Source organism: Lepeophtheirus salmonis, chromosome 7 (genome assembly GCF_016086655.4).
Source record: "Lepeophtheirus salmonis chromosome 7, UVic_Lsal_1.4, whole genome shotgun sequence".
NCBI lineage: Eukaryota > Metazoa > Arthropoda > Copepoda > Siphonostomatoida > Caligidae > Lepeophtheirus > Lepeophtheirus salmonis.
The window spans coordinates 39116717-39137674 of NC_052137.2; the positions used below are offsets into that span (position 1 = coordinate 39116717).

The window sequence follows — 20958 nt, forward strand, 5'->3', positions numbered from 1 at the left end:
GTGCTCCTTTACAATATTAATTATTAACTTAAAAACCCCGTTCTTGTTCTCAGCCTAAAACAGCATTCGAGGTCATTTTTTTTCTAGTCAATTTTTATTCCAATATTTTTTATTTGATATAATTTTTGATTTATTTTACAAAACTTCACTATATACATCTTTTTCCTCAAAATAAATAAGTCACCAAGGTTAAGGTCATCAAAATTGGCACTTTATTTTTTTAGTCTAAGTAAAAAAACGTATAAACAAAGGTTTATAGATATTAGAAGCCGCTTATTGGCTGTGATACCCAGATGAACAGACAAATAGGCCAAAAAACTGTATTTTATTTGAATATTTTTTATCGTTATTAAGTTTATAAACTTAAAAAACCCTTTTATTTATCATCTCGGGGCATAACTCAGTGGTAGAGTGTTCGCTCAAATGCGTAAAGTCACGGGTTCAAATCCCGTTGCCTCTCTAAATTTTTTTCGTAAAAAGGTATCCTACATTTTTTAAAATGTATTTTTTTGATAAATTTTAACCGTTATATTTAAGAATTAAATTCAATGAAACAAAATAATAGTACTTTTTACAACATAAATATCTATTTTTTCCTTGCACTACTTTATCAGTTTGTTACTTTATCGTTTTAGTTAGTTAATGTTATTCTGGGTAGCGCATCGGGTAAACTTGTCAATCTCAGAATTTGTTCCTGAATCATTTTTTAAAGATCGAGACTAAATTGATTTTATTATCACATCATCTATAATACTTGTATTTATCTATATGAAGAGTTTCTTTATTTATTTTCCTTCCATACGAATATATATAACTCAATTTTCTTCATTCCAACTATTTATACAAAAATTATGACTAGGGTATACAGTTGAGGCCAAAAGTATACGTACCCTTTCAATATTTGCCATATCTAATTCCAAAATCTTTCACAATTGTTTTTAATATTCTTTTATAATTTGTTGGATAATAATTTCTATTTATTGACTAAAAATATCAACTTCTTATATAAAATATTTTTTTATTCCTCGAAAACAGTTTTTGCTTCTTTCAAAAATGTTCATACACCTCCAAAAAGGTAAAATAAAAAAAAACATTTTCTGGTTTTTTTATCATGATGAAGTCTAGAAAGATTAAGAGACTTCTATAAAGTACTCGAGAGATAAATAATTTCCTTGAACTATCTTATGAGGTATAAAAGAGGGATGAACAAATTTCATGACCAAGATCAAGGAGTACAGGGAGGACATCTGCCAGCTTCTAGTTCATTGCCATAACCAAGATGACAGCTACAAAGACATTTCCATCAAGCTTTCCATTCCAAAATCCTCTATCCAAAGAATCATCACCAAATTTATTAGAACAGGCCATGTCAGGAGTCTTCATCGACATGGTAGTAAGTCCAAGTGAGCTCAACACAAGTGAGGTATGTAGTCTGAGAGGTTCTCAAGAATCCAACAGCAACACTCAAATATAATCCAGCAGGGGCTTAAGGCAACTGGAACTTTGGTTGGACGATCAACAGTACAAAGGGTTTCGCAACAGAATAGATTCCGGGGTTTTGTACTAAGAAAGACTCAACTCCTCCAGTGGGTTTTGTACTAAGAAGGCTCAACTCCTCCAGAGTAGGCACAGAATGCCCGGCTGAAGTATTCCAACTATCCCGACTCAACTTCTGGCGCACTGTGCTGTTGACAGATGAGCCAAAGGTGAAGTTGTTTGGCTACAACCAGCAACAGCACATTTGGCGACCGAAGTGACAAGCCTTCAACCCCAAAAACACTATTCCAACAGTAAAATACCGTCGTGGAAGTATCATGATCAGGCTTGTTTTGCTACCAATGGAACTGGAGAAATTGGTGGTTCCAGCAAGACCCAAAGCACACATCCAAAAAAGTTCAAAAATCGTTCAATAGGCGTAAGGTTAGGATCATAGACTGGTCAGCCTAAAATCCTGACGTTAACCCTATTGAGAATACAGGGTGTCCACGACAAATTGGAACTACTTTAAACTTCATCCAGATCCATAATGTGGATATTCGGGGTTAAATCATACAAATATAAAAGGTTGCGTGAACAATACACTATAACTTCAACCACAATTGTTTTGACAACAAACAATAGTCATCATGGAACAAGCAAGGAGAGACGCCATCCTCGAATAGGCTCGCACGGGACACAAGCCCTCTGCTATCTACAAGCTTCTTAACTACCCCAAGACCACGATGTACCATGTCTTCAATGCCTGGGCGGTTGAGGAGAAGGTCTGCTGCAAGGCCCACAACATGAGAAGTGACCGAATCCGCACTCCCCGCATCCTTGAAGGCCTCTGGAAGTCTATCAAGGCTTCGCCGGGGACTTCCTTGTCCAGGTTGGCCAAGAACCGTGGAGTGAGCAAGCAGCTGGTCTCCAAGGCTGCGAATGAGGACCTCGGATACAGGTCATACCAAATGGCCCAACAACACATCCTCACAGCATCCATGAAGGCCACCAGGCTGACCAACGGTAAGCGTCTCCTCAATTACCTGAAGAGCCATGGAGGAAGAATCATCTTCTTCTCCGACGAGAAGAACTGGACTGTCGACAGAAGCTACAACGTCCAAAATTACAGGTGGCTTGTCAAGGAGAGAGAAAAGGTCCCTGCGGTCTTCACCACAAAGTTCCCGGCCTCCGTGATGACCCTGGGTGTCATCTGCAGTACCGGTGAGGTGATGCCTCCTTTTTTCTTCAATCCCAAGGAAAGGGTTAACGTGATAAGGTACTGCAAAGTCAGGGAGGAGTTCGTCATTCCCTGGATGAAGGATACGGCCGCTGGGAGGGAGTTCATATTCCAACAAGACTCTGCGCCCGCACACATCGCCATGAGGACCACTAACCTCTTCAACTCCCACGACATCACTTTCTGGGATTGCAACACCTGGCCCTCCAACTCACCCGACCTCAATCTGTGTGATTACTACTGGTAGGGGAAGTTGGAGAGGGAGGTGTACGAGGTCAGCCACAAGAGCATCGCCGCCTTGAAGGGCTCCATTACGAGGGAGTGGAATGCTGTCGATTCGCAGAAGTCATCAGGGCATGCAAATCCTTTAGGGACAGGATGGAGAAGATGGTGGCTGCTGAGGGAGGACATGTTGAATAAATTTATTGTTTAATATCATGTCTAAGTTTTTCATATCAACAAATACACTCCAAATTCCATTTTTATCAAGCAGGTTGAATTTTAAGATTGTTCCAATTTATCGTGGACACCCTGTATATGGACTACATTGAAAAAAGCAGTGTGGAAAAGACATTGAACAAATATCGATGGCTTTTGGAGATTTTGTTAAGAAGAATGGGCAAAAATCGATCCAAGTGTTTGTCTCAATCTGTTAAGGACCTATCTCAAGCGTATTCAATATTTGAAGAAAGCCAGAGACCATATTACAAAGTATTCAGTCATTTTGATCCTTGTTTTTGAATAATTATGAAACGCTATAAATGATATTTTGTTAATTTACTCCGAAAAATGAAATAATTAAGATATTTTTTTTTTAAAGTTAAAAGTAGTTTTTGATTGACTAGGAATATTCTAAATGAGTTTGTAGATCCAACATGAATATCTAAGAATGTTTTCTTGGTATTTTTGTAGTGGTACGAATAGTTTTGGGCTCAACTGTATAAATTAGTGGTGTACCGATGCATTGAAATGGGCAAGAATAACTCAATAACGCCGATTTCACCGATAATTATGTATATGGATAATATGACTTATTTGAGCTTATTTTTGAGACAAAATTGATGGTAAAAATCAATAAAATGGCTGCACTAGACGACATCCGGATGAGAAGTTAAAAAAAAAAAAAAAAGAATGGGGGAGGGGGCGGGGAAAGTACATAGAAAGATTATACAAATTTGATGGCTTGTACAGAAAATTTACTTTAGAGTAAGAATTTAGAAATTACCACATTTTTATTGCCTTATACATTTGAAATATATCATGAATCTTTCAAGAAGTCCTTCATGGTAAGAATTGGGTTCAGTGGTTAACTCTGAAAGCATTAAGTAATTTTTTACTAAATATTTCATTTTTGTATGTTTGTTGAATAAAATTGTTTATAACAGAACTGAAGACAAGGCCATATTTTCTGAGTCAAGTTCAAGTCGTCAGTATTCGTCCTTAGTACATTAAAAAAGACATAAAATCCAGACTTGATCATTGTTTTGACCATAATTTCAATTCCTAGGGCAAGCATATTCAACTCAGATAGGAACTGGAGACAGTTCAGGACCATTTGATCACATATGGGCCGAACCAGTCAAACAATAGAAACCAACATATTGTTAGGTTTGCAAATATTTATTTTTTAGCATTGTGGCAGTTGAAATTAGATGACTTTAAATATTTAACAAATTAATACTAATACTCACTTTTGTTATTTGTTTATGAAATTCCTTTATACATAATAAATAATCGATATCGGAATCGTACATAAAGATGGTACCGGTCCGGTTTTTTGAAAAGAAAAAACTCCAACTATTTTAAATTAAATAAAAAATGATCATACAAAAATATGTTTTCGGTCTATACTTATACAACAATCATTTAAAAAGAAGTAATTCAATATAATAAAAAATATTTTTTTGTACGTCTAATAAATAGATTTTAAGGGATGATAATTTTCCCAACGCAGTTGTGGCCGAGTGGTTATGGCGTCTGACTCGAAATCAGATGGGCTCTGCCCGCGCAGGTTCGAATCCTGCCAACTGCGAATTTTTTATAATTTTTTAAATAGGTAAAATATACTTTCAATGTTAATATGATACTAGCGTATATATAAATATCTGAAGGAAAGAAAAATGACACAATACGTCATATTTGTATTTTTCTTTTTTTCATAGACAGTCTACATTTCTAAAAATAATGATATACTTATGAGACAGTATGTATAATGAATCACACGAAATAAAAATAAGAAATTTTTTTGTCAATATATATATTTTTAATTTATTTAGGGAGAATTTTGTTGTAGAACGTGTAGTAGTAAATTTTTGACATCATCGCACCCATAGGGTAAACGAAAAAATGAGACTGAAAGAAGAAGAAGAAGCTGGTAAAAGATATGTAAATAGAATTAATGATAATATTTGGTGCTGAAATCCCATGTTTATTTTTTAAAATAAATAAATAAATCTTGGGAATTTTTTAAAGAGAAAAAAAGAAAAGTGCTAAGAACATAATGGGGGTGCTAGAAATGTTGTCTTATTTGCAATAATAATAATAACGAAGAAGCTAAGGAGAATGAAGGAAAAATAGGATCGTATGTCTTATTAAGATTATATATTTTTTTCATTTTTATAAATCCCACCATTACTCATTTTAACATGACTTTACCACTTTACACTTTAAAAAAACAAAACAACTGTAGACAGTTAAAATTTCAAAAAGTACAAACTTAAAAATAATTAAGGTCAGGGATAACGATTATTTTCATTACAAAAATGATTAAACATTATTGGAAAAGCTTTGCTTAGCTAACTGATAGCATTTCAATGATGTATAATACTTGTCTATCATTAATTTTATTTATGATACATCACTAATCAAATATTCATCAAAATGCTAGTTTCTTCATATATAAGACCTCATAAATCCAAGATATATTGATTTACTGATCCAATTTGTCGTCACTGAGTAAGACTATAATCAATTGTACAACATACCAAAATTTGAGTAAAATCCGTTGCTTCTAGAAAATGTATCGTGGAACGTACGTATTATTTCTTATCAATTATTTTCGTACCACTGTTGACTGGCCATTCCATGAGAAATGAAATAATATGTACAATTATACAACATTCAATACATAATTTTTTGATATTTATCGTTCAACTATTGATTGTAGATCATTCCTGCATAACAAAGTGCTATGAATTATTCCAATGGTCTTCATAGTGTTCTGTACTACTCTCATAAGATGGGGGTTTCGGTCTATGAAAGCTTAAATACTTTATTTCCACCTATGTTAGAAAATATTTTTTGTTGATTACGTTTTCTAATTTTTTGAAGTAATGTTTTCATACTAATAGGATAGAAGTGTATACCTTTTACTTAGGGAAATGAATCGAGAGATGAAAGAAGTGAGTCATATTCCTTTCATGTATAACGAATATGGTTATTAGTATGATTGTAAATCATAAGCATTTTTGTTACGAAAAAAAGAAAATAAATCAAAAATCAACTTGGTAACCAGGGCTGCGGAGTTGAAGTCGGTGTTGAAGTATAAAGTTGAAGTAGTAGTCAATGCCTTTTTTGGCGGAGTAAAAGCCGGAGTCAGGAGTCAGAAAATTTGTACGGATTCCAGCTACAAAAATTATTATAACTCATGTAAATAAAACTTATTCATAATCTAAGGCACACGTTGAGTAGTTATTCACAGAAAATTAAATTAAATTTTTGAAAAAGAAAAGAAATCAAACATTTAACTTTCCAATAAAAAACAAGAAATCCTTAATTTGATGGAGCTAAAGCCCCTCCAGCCCACTCCATGCAGACGCCTCTGAGTTATGTAAGACATGTATAATATTCTTTCAAAATCTCAAGTACCCCATTAGAGAACCACTGTTTTAGAGGGGATCAGTTTAGCTGTCAAAACGTTCTATTATATTTGTGGCAATGAGAGGAAGGAAATACACTCAAGTCCTCTCCGTATCAAGCAAGGACAAAAGGCAGAAATTACGCCGTTCTTGATCCTCAATTCTACTTTAATTCCAGGAGGGGTTTATCCTAACAACTTCATATACAGCATCTTTTGTTATTCTCCATGATTCATGAGCACACCACCTTGTGATTAGACTTTATACTTAAATATTATCTCTTCAAGAATATAATTATAGTAAATACAGTTTTAGAAAATACACTGTTCAGGTTTTTTTTTTAATTTAACTTTTTGAGAATAGCTAAGGATTTTTTTGAACTTTTTTCCCCAAAAACTTTAATACTTTGTAAATAACTCTGGAGTTTTGTATTTTTGTTTTCCCAAAAACTTAATTTTCTTTGAACAGGTGTGGATTTTTGAATTTTTTCCCCAAAAATTTTAATACTTTGTAAATAGCTATGGAGTTTTGAATTGGCGTCGGTTTTTAAGGATCCAGTGGTATCCCTAAATACCCCGAGCAACCCAAGGGCTTTGAACAAGTTTTTTTTGTTTTATTAGAGGGGGTCCTTGGTGGGTCTTAAGAATCCCACACTACCCCCAGACCAATCCGAGGGAAGAGGTTATTCAACCATATTTTAAGGGGCTCCAAGCTATTTATTCCTCCTCTGTACTCCTATATTGCAATAATATTACTCACACTTGAAGGTAATTTATTATGTGCTATTATTCATCATGAAGTTTGAACAAAATAAGAGCAATTTTCCAAACTGGCAATTTTCCTACATGGCAATTTTCTCCACCTGGTAAAAAATACTATACATTTATTTCAGTGATATTTAATGAGTGTTATTATACAATTATTATTGTTGATATAGATGGTAAATCCGTTGATAGCTTAAAAAAGTTGTTTTTCTCTGCATATTAAAAATGAAGATTTTGAAACAGACACTATACAAAAAATAGAGAACTAAAAAAAAGTATCCTAAGGAAATGTGGTATACTATCTTTAAGATTAAAAACAAAAGTAACAATTAAACAAAGGACCAGTATAATATCAATGGCTCAGGTGAAGTGTAAACCAGTGGTTCCAAACCAGGGGCTTGATGATACACTCTCAGTGGTTTGGCAAGCCTTCTGTATCCTCTGACGCAACTGTCGACCGGAGCGATCTGCTTTTTCAGTGCGAGTGTATTGAGTTGTGTTACTCACACCGAGGGATGCCTAGATAAAAAACAAACAACGGGGGTGGACCCGCTCTGAGTTCATAAAAGTTTCTCAATTGACAGATGCAGTGGAGTCAACATCATTGAAGCCTAAACAAAATTGGAGGCATTTAAAAAAAAAAAAAACTTTTATAGGAGCGATGAACTTCACAAACTTTGCCCTATTGGACAACATTGTTAGTAAGATCGAAGACGTGGCTAGAATTGGAGACATTTTTGTATCTGAAGAGCTGAAGCAAGCAATTGCAATGCACTCACAAGAGCTTGCAAAGTCTCTCGAGTGATACTTCCCTTCTCCACAGGTTCATATCCAGCACTGTTATCTTTTACGTTTAGTGTTGCGGCAGCAGACGTTGACAATAAATATCTCTAAGAAACTAATGAACTTCAGTAAAGCCAGCTTCAACAGAAACTCTTCAGAACAACAACACTGTCAATGTTTTGATGTCACCAAATCGTACTATACACTCTTATTGCAAAGAAAGCCTTGAAGATACTCATATCGTTTGTAACAACGTATCTTCGTGAGAAATCCTTTTCAAGATTGTCGAAGAAAAGGAACTGACTCTGTTGGGAAAACGATATGAGTGTGCTACTTGCCAAGGCGCAGCCACGCAATTCTGAACCTGTGTATGATAGGCTACAGCAAAAAAACATATGGATTTGGAGCAAATATTCATTTCGTTAGGTTTTTGTATAAAAATTCACGTTTTGTTGGTTTTGTTCTTTGAACACAGTTTTTGTTTGCAAATGACTCATGATTAATTTTTGTACTCTAATAAAATAAATTCTTATTTTCTTAAGGTCTTTTTCCAATCATGAAGGGGTTTGGTGAATGCACCGATAAAGCTTGCAAGGCTTCAGCACCTCCAATAAGGTTAAGAACCACTGGTGTAAACGGAAAAAGGATGAAGTAGAATTAAGGGTGAAAAAGTTCTTAAGAGAAGATGATATTTCAAACTTTTGTTGGAGTTCAAACAAAAATTAGATATCAAAAATAATAGTAAATAGAATGGAAGATGAAGATCAATTTATGTACAGAACATAATCAGATTAAAGTATTTTGCACAACACACAATATTATTGAAATGATAACGCTCTTTTTGAGAAGATAATTGATTATTTTTTGATTTAATAACGATATTTTTATTTAATTAATGATTGATAACTAGTTTTAATTCATTTTAGGTTGTCCAGTTATTGGATTTAGAGTAAGTATTCAAGGAGACTTGAAATATCAAATGTAGAATACTACAAATAAGATTTTAAACAATGAAATAAGTCATTCGTGGTGGCAGACCCAATAAATACATGTAGCGATGTTTTAAATTTACTTGCTTTTTTGAAGACAAAGTATGAGAACGTTATGTAACATTATACAATAATTAGAATAAACAGCATCAATCAAACCATTTCTGATCTAGAACAATTAATTTCCTATGAAAAAATATCATTTGTTTCCTGGCAATACATGATGGGATTGTCAAATAAAAATAATAACTCTTGAACTGAACAAGAAATTACTTTTTTTGTTAGTTGATAGTTGAATTACTCTATAGTTGAATTGCTCTATATCAAGTGATTAATATAATCATGAGGTATTCATTCAATTAAATATTCATAGCATTCATATCTAAATGTACTTCCAAATATATAAATATTTGGAAGTAAAAGTTGCTGCCACAATAAATGATCAGAATCAATTTAAAATGAAATAAATATCAACCCACCTTCATTAGTTGCCGTGTCTTCAGTTTGAATAGAGGCGATAATAACGATTTGTTGCATTAAAATAAGTAAAAGATGGAGTAATTCATGCTTCACATGTTGTACAATCCACACTTAGGTTCTGTATACCAAAGGTACATATTCAAGCAAATATCGTCTAAATATTAGGCCTACTTGATAAAAAACTCTTCAAAAATGAAACACAAACATTTAATCATCTAAGTTATCAAATCAGAAACACGATTTTCTACACTTTTATTGAATTAGAAAAGGGAGATCAAATCTAAACACAAGAGATGAGATAAGAATTACTTGATGTGAAGTCATATATAAATGAAAACAGGTTCATCAAGAGACACTCACTCTTATCCAATACAAGAAAAAATTATTATTAACTACGAAGGAACTGACAATCTCATAACTATGTTAAGGATATTCCTTCAAAAATGTCTTCCTTCGATGTGGTTTAATAAGTGGTCCTTTCTCCATTCTTACTAAAAAAGGCAATCTGCAATTCGGCAAGATCTGAAAGGAATAAAAGGAAATCTTGTATAAAAAACAATCTCTTTCTTCAATAGAATTGAATCATATGTGATATTTGCTTCTGGAGGACTCTTTCAAGTTTCACCACCAAAAAATGAAATTTCCCGACAAAATCTTTAACCTGACGATCCGCAATTCTATGATTATTTACTTAAATCACAAATGAGGTGTTTTCAATAAACGATCGGATAAGTTTTTATCTCTGCGTTCATGATTCATCACCTTTTAACAAGAATTAATTATTATTTTCTACAATTGTTATTTAATAGAAGAATTAATTCTTATTTATTTTAAAAGTTTTAAAAATGAGATTGCCTGGCTTGTGTCTATCCAGATGTTAAATACTCCATGCCCTAACAAAGAAAACATTTTGGCTGGTTGACAAACGTATTGTTCCGTGGACAAGGAGTTCAGGAGAAGTTATTTTGATGAACTTAGCGTGCATATGTTTCATTCACGGTCGCTCATAGAGAAATAAATTTAGATTATATATACGGACTTCAAAGACATTTTTTAGGTTCAATGGAGTAATTGAGGTACGCAAATGTTTATTTATACTTTAATTAGTGAGACTCTATCTGACCAATTAAATGAACATTTAGAAAAAAAAGTATATTCCGGAAAACGGAACAGTCTACTATTGTACATACAACTCTTGCAAATAATGTTAGACAATAAATTGAAAGTGCACTTTAAACCTTAATGGAACATTATTTGGTTTGCACTTGTATATTTTTGCACAATATGTGTACTCCTTTCAAATATTTGATGTAAGAATGAAAAAAGCACCACAAAATATATTTAAATACAATTTGAAATTTAAATATTATGATGCATTTATTGGAGAGGAGGAATGAAAAGCGAGAATAAAGATCAATGTAAGTATGTACACGTACACATATTGTGTCATGAATGCATCATTTTATGACGTATAACCTATTCTTTTGGCTATTGTAAGGCTTCCAAGTTCCACTCGAGTAGTTCCTTTCAATTTACAATCCCCACAAAAGGAATACATAAATAAATATCAAATTCGTTAACACCACATTCAACTCTTTATCTTTTGATTGGAAATCCATGTTTACTTTGTTAGAGTTCCCACACCATCTACTCTCTAGAAACGAAGCAACTCTATCTATCTTATGCAAATAACTGAGATTTTGATTACACTCACATGAACAGAATACAGGGCGCTTCAGATAGACGTCTCATTTCATCATTAGTTATGTAAATCCTGTGACCTTTTTATCTGGATCGTTTTTTGTTTTTTTTTGGATTAGTAATCTGAAGAAGGGATTTTCTTCGTCTCCGGAGCAGGTGGTTATTATTATCTAACTCCTTAGTAGCGAACATTCCTTCCTAAATAGATTGAATAACATTCAAAACCTGATTAAATATTCGTGTGTGCTCAGAAGCTAGGGAGCTTAACCCTCAGGGGTTGAAGTGGAGTTTTAATTCTATGTCCTTACTGGATTCAGAGTATAATTGGGGATCAACATCGGAGTAATTGCCAATGCCTTTGTGTATTCTCTTCCCCCCTCCTCCATTTTCAATGCTGATTATAGCTGATCTCTTCCAAAACATTCTTCATATTGTATGGGTTACTATGTTGATTTTTTTATTTTTTAAACATGCCCAATAGATAAAGGATTTTAGGCTACATAGGCTGTAGCCTTTTTCAAATGAAGGATTTTTGCTTTTTACAAGAAAATATAATATTTGATTCTTTTTTTCTAAAAATGTTAATTTTTGACAGTAGCTGAGGATTTTTGAAGCTTTTTGAAAACAAATTTAATATTTGAAATGTTGTAGCAAAAAATTTAAAACATAAAATTTAACTTTTGTACTTTTTTTCAAATTTTTTCCAAAAAATTTTAATTTTTCAATTTTTTTCCCAAAAAAAAATTCATACCTATGTCTTCCATAACCCCCCTCCCCCACAAAAAAATCCTGCAGGCACCACATGTAAATAAATTTAATAGGAATGTTATGTAGGACTAAACTGGACGGGGCAAAGACTAAAGTGGACGGGACTTCAGCTCTAAATGAGGACCGACAGAACACGTGAATAGTTTTCAATTTATGAGTAAGCAATGTTTTTTCTTCAGAGACTTACTTCCCTCTAAACTCAATCTTTTTTTCTTTAAAGATAATTCTTGAAAGGAAGAAAACATACTTTAAGATATAATATGTATGTTGTACGAGTTCAAAAAAGAAAAGGTGTCAAAAGTGACAAGTTTCTAAAAGAAGAAAAAAAATATTTAAAATTACTTAAAAACGTATAGCAAGTCAAAGTGAAAATTTCCTTCACAAGAGCAACATTACAACAATAAAAAAAATGACACTTGGTTTTTGGTTTTTTTGTTAATTACATTATAAACTAGAGGGCGTAATCACACTTAACTCGGAGTTATTAGGCGTCGACCACAGAGAGACAGACAAACATTGCTTTATTAATGTAAATATTAGCGTTGAGAACTCGGTCCAGCACCGATTTTTTTTTTGGTTGGGTCCTAAGTGAGTTTTTGTTGAGCGATTTCTTGTGAAGGGAAAACAGGAGAACCAAATGAATGCAAGGGGTTGGCTGGAGGAATTGTAGCCCTCCCCAACTTCTGGAGTTTTTGTATTTTACTAGAACATTTAATATTTGGAATTTTTTTTCATTTTTTCAAAATATATCTTTTTTTGTGAATAGTTGTGAATTTTTGAAATTTTTGGTAATAAATTTAATATTTGTAATCTAATTCTAAAAAATAAAATAATTTTTTTTTATTTTCTGTGTGGAAGTGGGGTTTTTAAAAAAAAATTAACTTTTTTTGAATAACTGTGGGTTTTTGAAATTTTTTTACTAAATAATTTAATTTTTGATATTATTTTTCAAAAATTTAAAATTTGAAATCTTTTTGGTAAAAAATTTAAAATTTACAATTGAATTTTTAAAAATTTTATTTTTGTGAAGAGCTGATGATATTTAAATAAACTTCCAGAAAAATTACTTTTGTGTGGGTAGCTATGATTTTGAAAATATTTTTCAAAAAAATTAATATTTCAAATTTTTAGTGAATAGCTGTGAAATTTTGTTATTTTTTTCCAAAAAATTTAAATTTAATTTCAAAAATGGTTTCCAACAAAATTAATTTTAAAAGTTTGTTTTCAAAAAAGTTTATATTTTATTCCTAAAAATTAAAAAAAAAAAACCCAATCTTTACCCCCCACCCCCCTCTCCCCTTTGCATATATATATATATGTATATAATTCTGTGGACGCCCCTGAATACTGTACTTCAATACCCTAAAAATAAAACTGTGGCCGGTTTGAAAATAAATAAATAACAAGAGAAATATAATATAAAACGAAAAAAAAAAGTTTTTGAAAGTTTTGCACTTCCAGCAAACTGTCACTAACATAATATTACATTGTTGTTATTTTTATTTATTTATGCGATTAATTTAATTTCAAGGAAGAGAAGCAGAGAGTGAATAAAATAAAATATTGTGAGTGTAAAAAAATGTTTATTACACACATACATATTAGGGAATGTTAGAGGGGAAATGGATGAACCAAAATCCTTCCCGGAAAAAATTTAATTCTATGGTTCAAGTTACGCTTATTAACTGTAGGATTTTTTGTTGTTAAAAGCAAAATACCAGACACATCTGGCATTCCACTTATGTATACATGGAAAACTGTGCGTTTTTCTTCTTTTTACACGCTTATCATATTTAAGCTTTAGTCATTATAAGTATATGTATGAGATCGTATATAATCACAGATCCGAGGCTACGGTAAGGGGCAATTTGGAGTATTATACTTATATTTTGGGAAAATAGGATGTCATTCGGAATTCTTTGATTATGTATAGATTTTTCGCTTTGTTGGAGCACGTTCTGCATTTATTTCCATCACTAATAGTTTGTTACTTTGATTGGTAACCTTAGAAAGGACAGTAGCTAAGATAATTTTGAAAGAAGCGATTAAATATCTTTTTTTGATTGAATAGTATTTTTCGTCTGGAAGGGATAATTATTAATCCCCTGATCAGATCATTAATGTCCACAAATCTATACATTTCCTTTGAATAATAGTCCTTAGTAGCAAGTATGGGTGGCACATATCTGATTGAAATCATTATGGGATCATTTGCTGACAACAATTATCCAGCCTTTTGTTGGGCAACTCTTAAAACTTTAGCTTACATTGCAGTACTTGAAATAAGTTGAAATGATGGTCTTTTGAACAAATAAAGTTATACCTTTTTCTATAAAAAGACTTATTAAAAGAACGTTATTAATCTAAATATGGACACAATTTAGAAAAAAGGACCCAAAATACTTGAAATTTTCCCGAAAAAGGTGACTAAAAAAATTAACCATTTATTCAATAAAGCCCTTATCTTTATTTTTATTTTATAAAGTAATTTCATATTAGATTCGGGAAATTTAAAAAAAATATTGAAACATCCCCCTCAAAAATCCTACAAAAAATAACACGTATTCTGAATGTATAATGTACACATTTCAAAGAAAATTATAACTTTTAATTCTAGGTCAGAGGACGCTCAATTATAGCTAGGAAAATCAAAGATGATGTCATGACCTGGTTATATGCTTCAGCGGCAAAGATAAATCTTCGGACTTCTTTTCTTTCAAATGACCTTTTTTCTAATACAAAATTAAGGAATGAGCTTTTTTAATAAGTATTTCATCAAATGGCGTTTTTTTTTGTTGCATTTAAATTTTTATTTCATTTTTAAAATGGTCAGGAACCGTCAATCATTTTTATGGTTTTTTTAAACAAATGACGTAATATTTTGAATGACTTTTTTTTACAAGACAATTCGTGACACAATGTTTGTATATGATCACAGTAAGAGAGTATTTTATTTTGAGAGGTCAAGGTCTAAGGTCAATGTCACACAAAACGTAAAAAAGCATTCTCGACCTTAACTTTGGAATAAATTTAGATAAATAAACAATTTGATTTTAGGCGGAGATTTTGCTATCTACTGAGTGACTTTTCTAGTCTATACAGTATCATGCAACTTTTCATTATGAAAGATCACAATTATAAAGGTTCTTATAATTTGTAGTTAGCCAATTCTGGGCCAGTTCTTCCCCAACTAGGAAACTATAATTCAATATTTGTTTTAGTATTGTTTAGAACGTAACAAGAGCTCATTATAATTCAGCCAATCAATCTTCAGAACGCTGATGAGGGGAGGGGAATTGCAGAAACATCGACAGCTGACAGCAAATACATTGTACTTATTTTTTGTTCGTGAGGTAACGCCTTGTCATATTTGGTGTTATATATTTTTTTTGTTATTGTCGAAATTGTTTGACTGCTATGTTGTGTCATCGATAGAATGTAAAAGATTTTTTGTACCCCTGTATAAAAAAATAAAGTGAGAAAGTATCAAATTATTCGTGATTTAGAAATATCTAACTTTTCAAATAATATTACATAAAAAATGCAAAAATATCTAGATAGAATAACGGGACAATCTCTGCATATATTATACAATTTTTTTACAAATACTTTTGAACTACGTGTTTATTAATTAATTAAAAAGGGAGTTAAACAATTTTTCAAAATAAGAAAAAGAGGAATATATGTATAATTAAAGGAAAAAAAAATTCTTTTGGATACATTTATCAAATTCTTTAAATTCTAAGCTTCATATTTCATTACCAACAACAAATACAATATGAAAATTCTGAAAATATTTCAAAGTTTTATTTTCATTTATTTTTCTTGCTCAGTGCATTTGTGTGAACTCAGAGTTTTTTTTAAGAAATTGTTAAGCCATGAATGTAATCCACGAGAAAAACAAGATATTTTTATTCATGTAATGGCTCACAAAAACCTTTTTTCTACAGATTATATTAGTTGCATGATTTCCTAATTAGATCATGCACTAGTTAGACAGAGTAGGGTAGCAAAACGAGGACTCGAGTGATGGATTTAGAAATTACAATTATAATGTTACATTTTCAATAATAAGCAAAAAAAAAAAAAAATAATGTTAACAAAACATGTAGACAAGGTTTTTGCAAAACTATTTTCTCTCGATATGTATACCTTCATAATCAATCTCAACCTTTACACGTCGCCTACAAAAGTCCAGGCGAGTTCCAATCTGGTAAAGAAGGGGCCCATATCTTTTTGGACCAGAATTGAGCCATGTTATCTCCGCAGAATTTTTGACACTTGGTAGACGTGTGAGAGGGGATGCCGTCCCGTAGTTACCCTCCGGAAAGTTTTGGCAAGATGGTGTACCTAAGCACCTTATAGTAGACCCCCTGGCCAATTTTCTGTCCAGCCTTGAAAAAGAACGGAGGCATCTTCTTTCCATCAGAGGACATAACGCTGAGGACCATTATTTGGGCTGGTTATTTGGTGTGGTAAATTCCTTTTACCTCTTCTTTTGTTTCCACAAGCTTTTGTTGGAATTGATCAACTGTAAAATCTTCTTGTCCGAGATTTTTTTTACAATTGACCTATTTGCCTTGATCCATGTGAGGATTTTATTGTACCTCTCGAGCCTCCTGGCTTTCATGCTCCCTGTATGGGGTCCATACGAAAGAAAATAATACCAAATTGTGCTTTATAGCCTTCCTGGTGGTCCTAGGAGCCACAGAGAAGTCGTTGGCGAGGCGATTCATCGACTTAATTGAATCCTCCTTTATATTCGTCTCCATACTTAACAAGGAATTCGTATCCCTCTTTAAATTATGCCATCCGCTTCTTGACATCTGGAGAGGTCTTTTTCATTTTGTTTCTTCTTGACTGACTTAAAAACTAGGCACCTAGAACACTTAACAATGTCCGTAATCTACATCAACTCCATCATCAAGGTAATATGAAATGTGCTGCCTTTTTTGATTATTATTTGCTCATGATGATGACATGACAAAATGATTAGTATAGTTTGTTGTTTTAAAAAGACGGTGTAAACAGAATATCAAAAAATAGTTACCTAACCTTGTTCAAAGTAATGAGAAAATAAATATTAATTAACTGTCCACGTTTTCCTGCCTCACCCTGCATACTTAGATAAGTATTGTAGAGTCCAATTAAAGTACATACTTATCACCATTAATGTAAGATTCGGAACAAAATCCACGGTTATTGACAAATTATAATATATATATATATTTATTATTAAGGTGATATAAGAATGATTAATAATTTTTTATCTGTAAACAAATATTTTCATATTTTCTTCTGTGTGTGTTTTTCTTTAATGGGAAAATATATTGGTTGTGGCGCTGTGGTTTTTGTATATTAAGGGAAGGTGGATGTGGTATATAAACCAATAATAATAATAACAAGTCTATACATAATAATAACGTTGGAAAAAAAAAAGAAATATTTAAAAGATAAAATGTTCTTTTTGAAAATAAAATAAATAAATAACATATATTTTACAGCAGGAATGAAGACATGGATGAAAGCAGGTGCTTTATTGTAGATACATAAATGTATATTATACTTTAGGTCATTTGGTATATAGAAGTAGTGTAAATAGGATTTGGAAACGTGGAGAGGTGGGGCCATTTTGAAAATATTCATATACCAAAGTAAGGTTGTAATTCGTGAGTATCTTTGAAACAAACAACTCTGAAAATTAAAATGGTAATTTGAAGAATGGGGCAGAGGAGAGCAGCATGACGTTTCATTGGACTAGCTTCAAGCTGCTATGAAAGAGTGAAAATACACAAAAGTCCCACTCCGTAGTTCATAGGCAGTAATGAATACAATGTTGATCCTCAAGTATCAATAAGGAGATACACTCATAACCAGTGATAAAAATAGCTTTAAGCGCCTACCTAAATTTATGCACATGGGATAGAATAAGTGCGTGGAACACGTACATTGTGCCCCAAAATCACCCACTTGTTACAATTATCTCCATTCTGTCCAAATATAGCTTCTGTGATTAATATAATTGAAGTTTCTTTCCTTAAAATCTTAAGGAAGAAAAATATATCAACTCAAAAAATGCACCATTTTTAATAAAATATGGTGGCTTAAGCGTGATATCATTCGCTAAATTTTGGAAATGTCTCAACTCCTATTGGATCAGGAAATTGCGGGGCACACAAGACTTTTGGAGTCTCCAATTGAACTACTTTCTAGTTATAAAAAGATTAAAATACACTAACTGCCCATACTTTAACCTCTCCAAAGTCTTTGAAAAACTGGATGGATTCTTGGCCAGGCTCAAAGGATTTTGTGATGGCTATTGGGAATAAATCTAAAAACTTGATGTCCCCTTGGGATGGGAAATGCCTCTGAAAATTTTTTATTGTGGAGAAGAACAGCTTAGCTGTCATGTTGATCATTAAATCAGTCACAAGCAGCTGTAATGAGAGGATAAAGGGAGAAGTAAATATAAAAAGACATAAGGAAGAATTACATAGGACACATGCTAATGTTCAACCTGTTTTCCTATACATTAATAATAGCTTGTATGTTGCAAGTAGTAGAAAAATAAGTTTACTTCCCGCGAATTAATTAATAATGATTACAGCTACGGAAAAAAACTGACTCTTCACATTGGCAACTCCGAAAAAAGGGGCAGTTGAAAAATGGTACCGATTAGCATCACTGCTTATAATTCCCCGGCAAATCCTCTGCTTTACTCTCCATCATCCCTGTGCACACTCATTTGTGACTACTTTTTACAAAGATCTTCTCTTTTCATGAATAAAAAATAATGATAACATCTTTAGAAAACGAAAAAAAACACTCTTCATATTGCGAGCAACAACGAAACTCGCACGTTGAAAATGCTTCGTATTTAAAATCCTACATATATGTATATATATAATAGCTTCATCAATGTAATAAATCTGTAAGGGACATGTCTCCCTTGTTTGCAACTTGCCAAATGCATTCTCCTTATACTTAACAGAAATGAATCCCCATGGAGAAAAGGAAGGAACTCGGGAGGTTATGTACATAAAGTCACGTGGGTCCACATTCGGGATTACAAAGAAGGATTATGACGTATTTTATTGATCTGTTTGAATTATGGAGTGTGTGCTCTAATGAATGTTCAGAGAAGGGGATGAGTTAGTTCATATCTGAGAAAGACAAAATACAGATGTATAACCAAATATATATCTTGTTTTGTTTGAGTTCATTGCATAATAGATTTAGCTTCTCCCAGTCCTCACTATACTCACAATCATAAATAAAAGCAACACCAGCCTCAAAGTTTGTAAATTGATAAAATATATCATCAAATGGCTTTAAGAATTAAAAAAAAGACTTACAACTGCATTGTATACTACTTGATATCAATTATAAACGGGATATTTGAGTATAAGCAAAGGGAAATGTAATGAAAATCACAAAAAATGGCTAAATTTGAGCAATTAATTTTGTTTTTGACCGATTAAGGAGGAAAAAAGTAGGACAATTAGAGAAAAATATCTTATTATTTTCATTGTCTTAATTAATTTATTGTCTACAACACAGAAAAAAGACTGTGTTAAGATACAATAACATATTTACAATGTATATTAGGATACGATATATAATCATACGAGTCGTTGGAGTGATACATTTCTGATAGATTTTAATTTTTAAGTCATTTTATTTGCTGGTCTCACTTTTGATGTCCTTTAGTTCACTGTTTCTCTTAATATGAGTCAAAAAAGGGTATTGTACTATTATAAAGCTTGGTTATTTATGCCGTCAAATTGCCTCACATCAATCATGCTGATATCACAGGGAAAAGGTCTATAGTATATTGCATGAAATGTGTACCTACATATGATAGCACTTCTCCGGAAAGGTAGACGGCTAACACCATTGCCATAGCTACATATACCTATATATTGCTTTATGTTTCTTTCCCAGAAAATTATATTATATAATAAATATGATAAAAAATATTTCCATTCCCGTATTTTTAATATATATTAATTTATTACAAGCTCCTTTTCTCTTTAGAAAAAGATAAAAGTATATATGTAAGAAGTCGTAAATTAAATTTAAATGCTTTAAAGGCAAAGTAAAAATTCCTGAGGACAAATAACAATGAGAAAAAAATAATAACAGAAATTATAGGCAAAAAGATTTTATTTTAAAGAAAAAAAATAATAATAAGTATAAATTCCTGAATCAGAAGTTTTTTTTTTTTTTTTTTTCTTCTTCTTTAATATTATGTCTAAGAAATGATTTGGAAAATACCCTGGTGTTTCAAACTCATAATTAAATTTATGCAAATGTATATATATTTATTTATGTATTTTTCCAAAAAAATTATTTGAAAATAAAGAGACTGACAGGCAAGGAATAATATAGCTACGAAAAAAAGTGAATATAAAACGAAGATTGATTGACAATCGCTCATTATATTATCAAAAAAATGTAGAAGAGGGGAGGAGAGAGGGTGGGGGGGGGGGGTAGAGAAGCTGATCCCTATGTGAAATAAGATGATTAGTACTAATATGAATAGGAGTTTTCCTGTACTCTTCTTCTCCTTCCTAACTCCCCCTTATTTATATACAAACCTCAATTTTACGAAGGATTTCTGCTTTTCGAAAAGTTCCCTCCGTTTCTGTAGATTAATTTTGAACGATAATGTACTTAAGTGGGTTTTCACGTGTATAGAGGATGGAGATTTTATATCTAGAACAAGTTTAGATCTCATTATCTTGACCACCCAGAAATCTATGTTTATAAAAGTCTGCTTATTAGATTCAGCTGATAAAACTGATAAAATAATCAGGCCAACCTCTACTTGATATTAATCAATAATGTATCAACGTATTCATGTTGTATAAAAGTTGTACTACTTTGTATAAACAAAT

The 20958-nt window shown here is 32.1% G+C and overlaps 1 non-coding gene across 1 annotated transcript; it reads left to right on the forward strand.

Annotated features, from left to right (window-relative positions):
* The first annotated feature begins 4666 nt into the window (after positions 1-4666).
* On the forward strand, positions 4667-4748 carry TRNAS-CGA (transfer RNA serine (anticodon CGA)). The gene has a single exon. It is a non-coding gene; the product is annotated as a tRNA-Ser (tRNA).
* The last annotated feature ends 16210 nt before the right edge of the window (positions 4749-20958 follow it).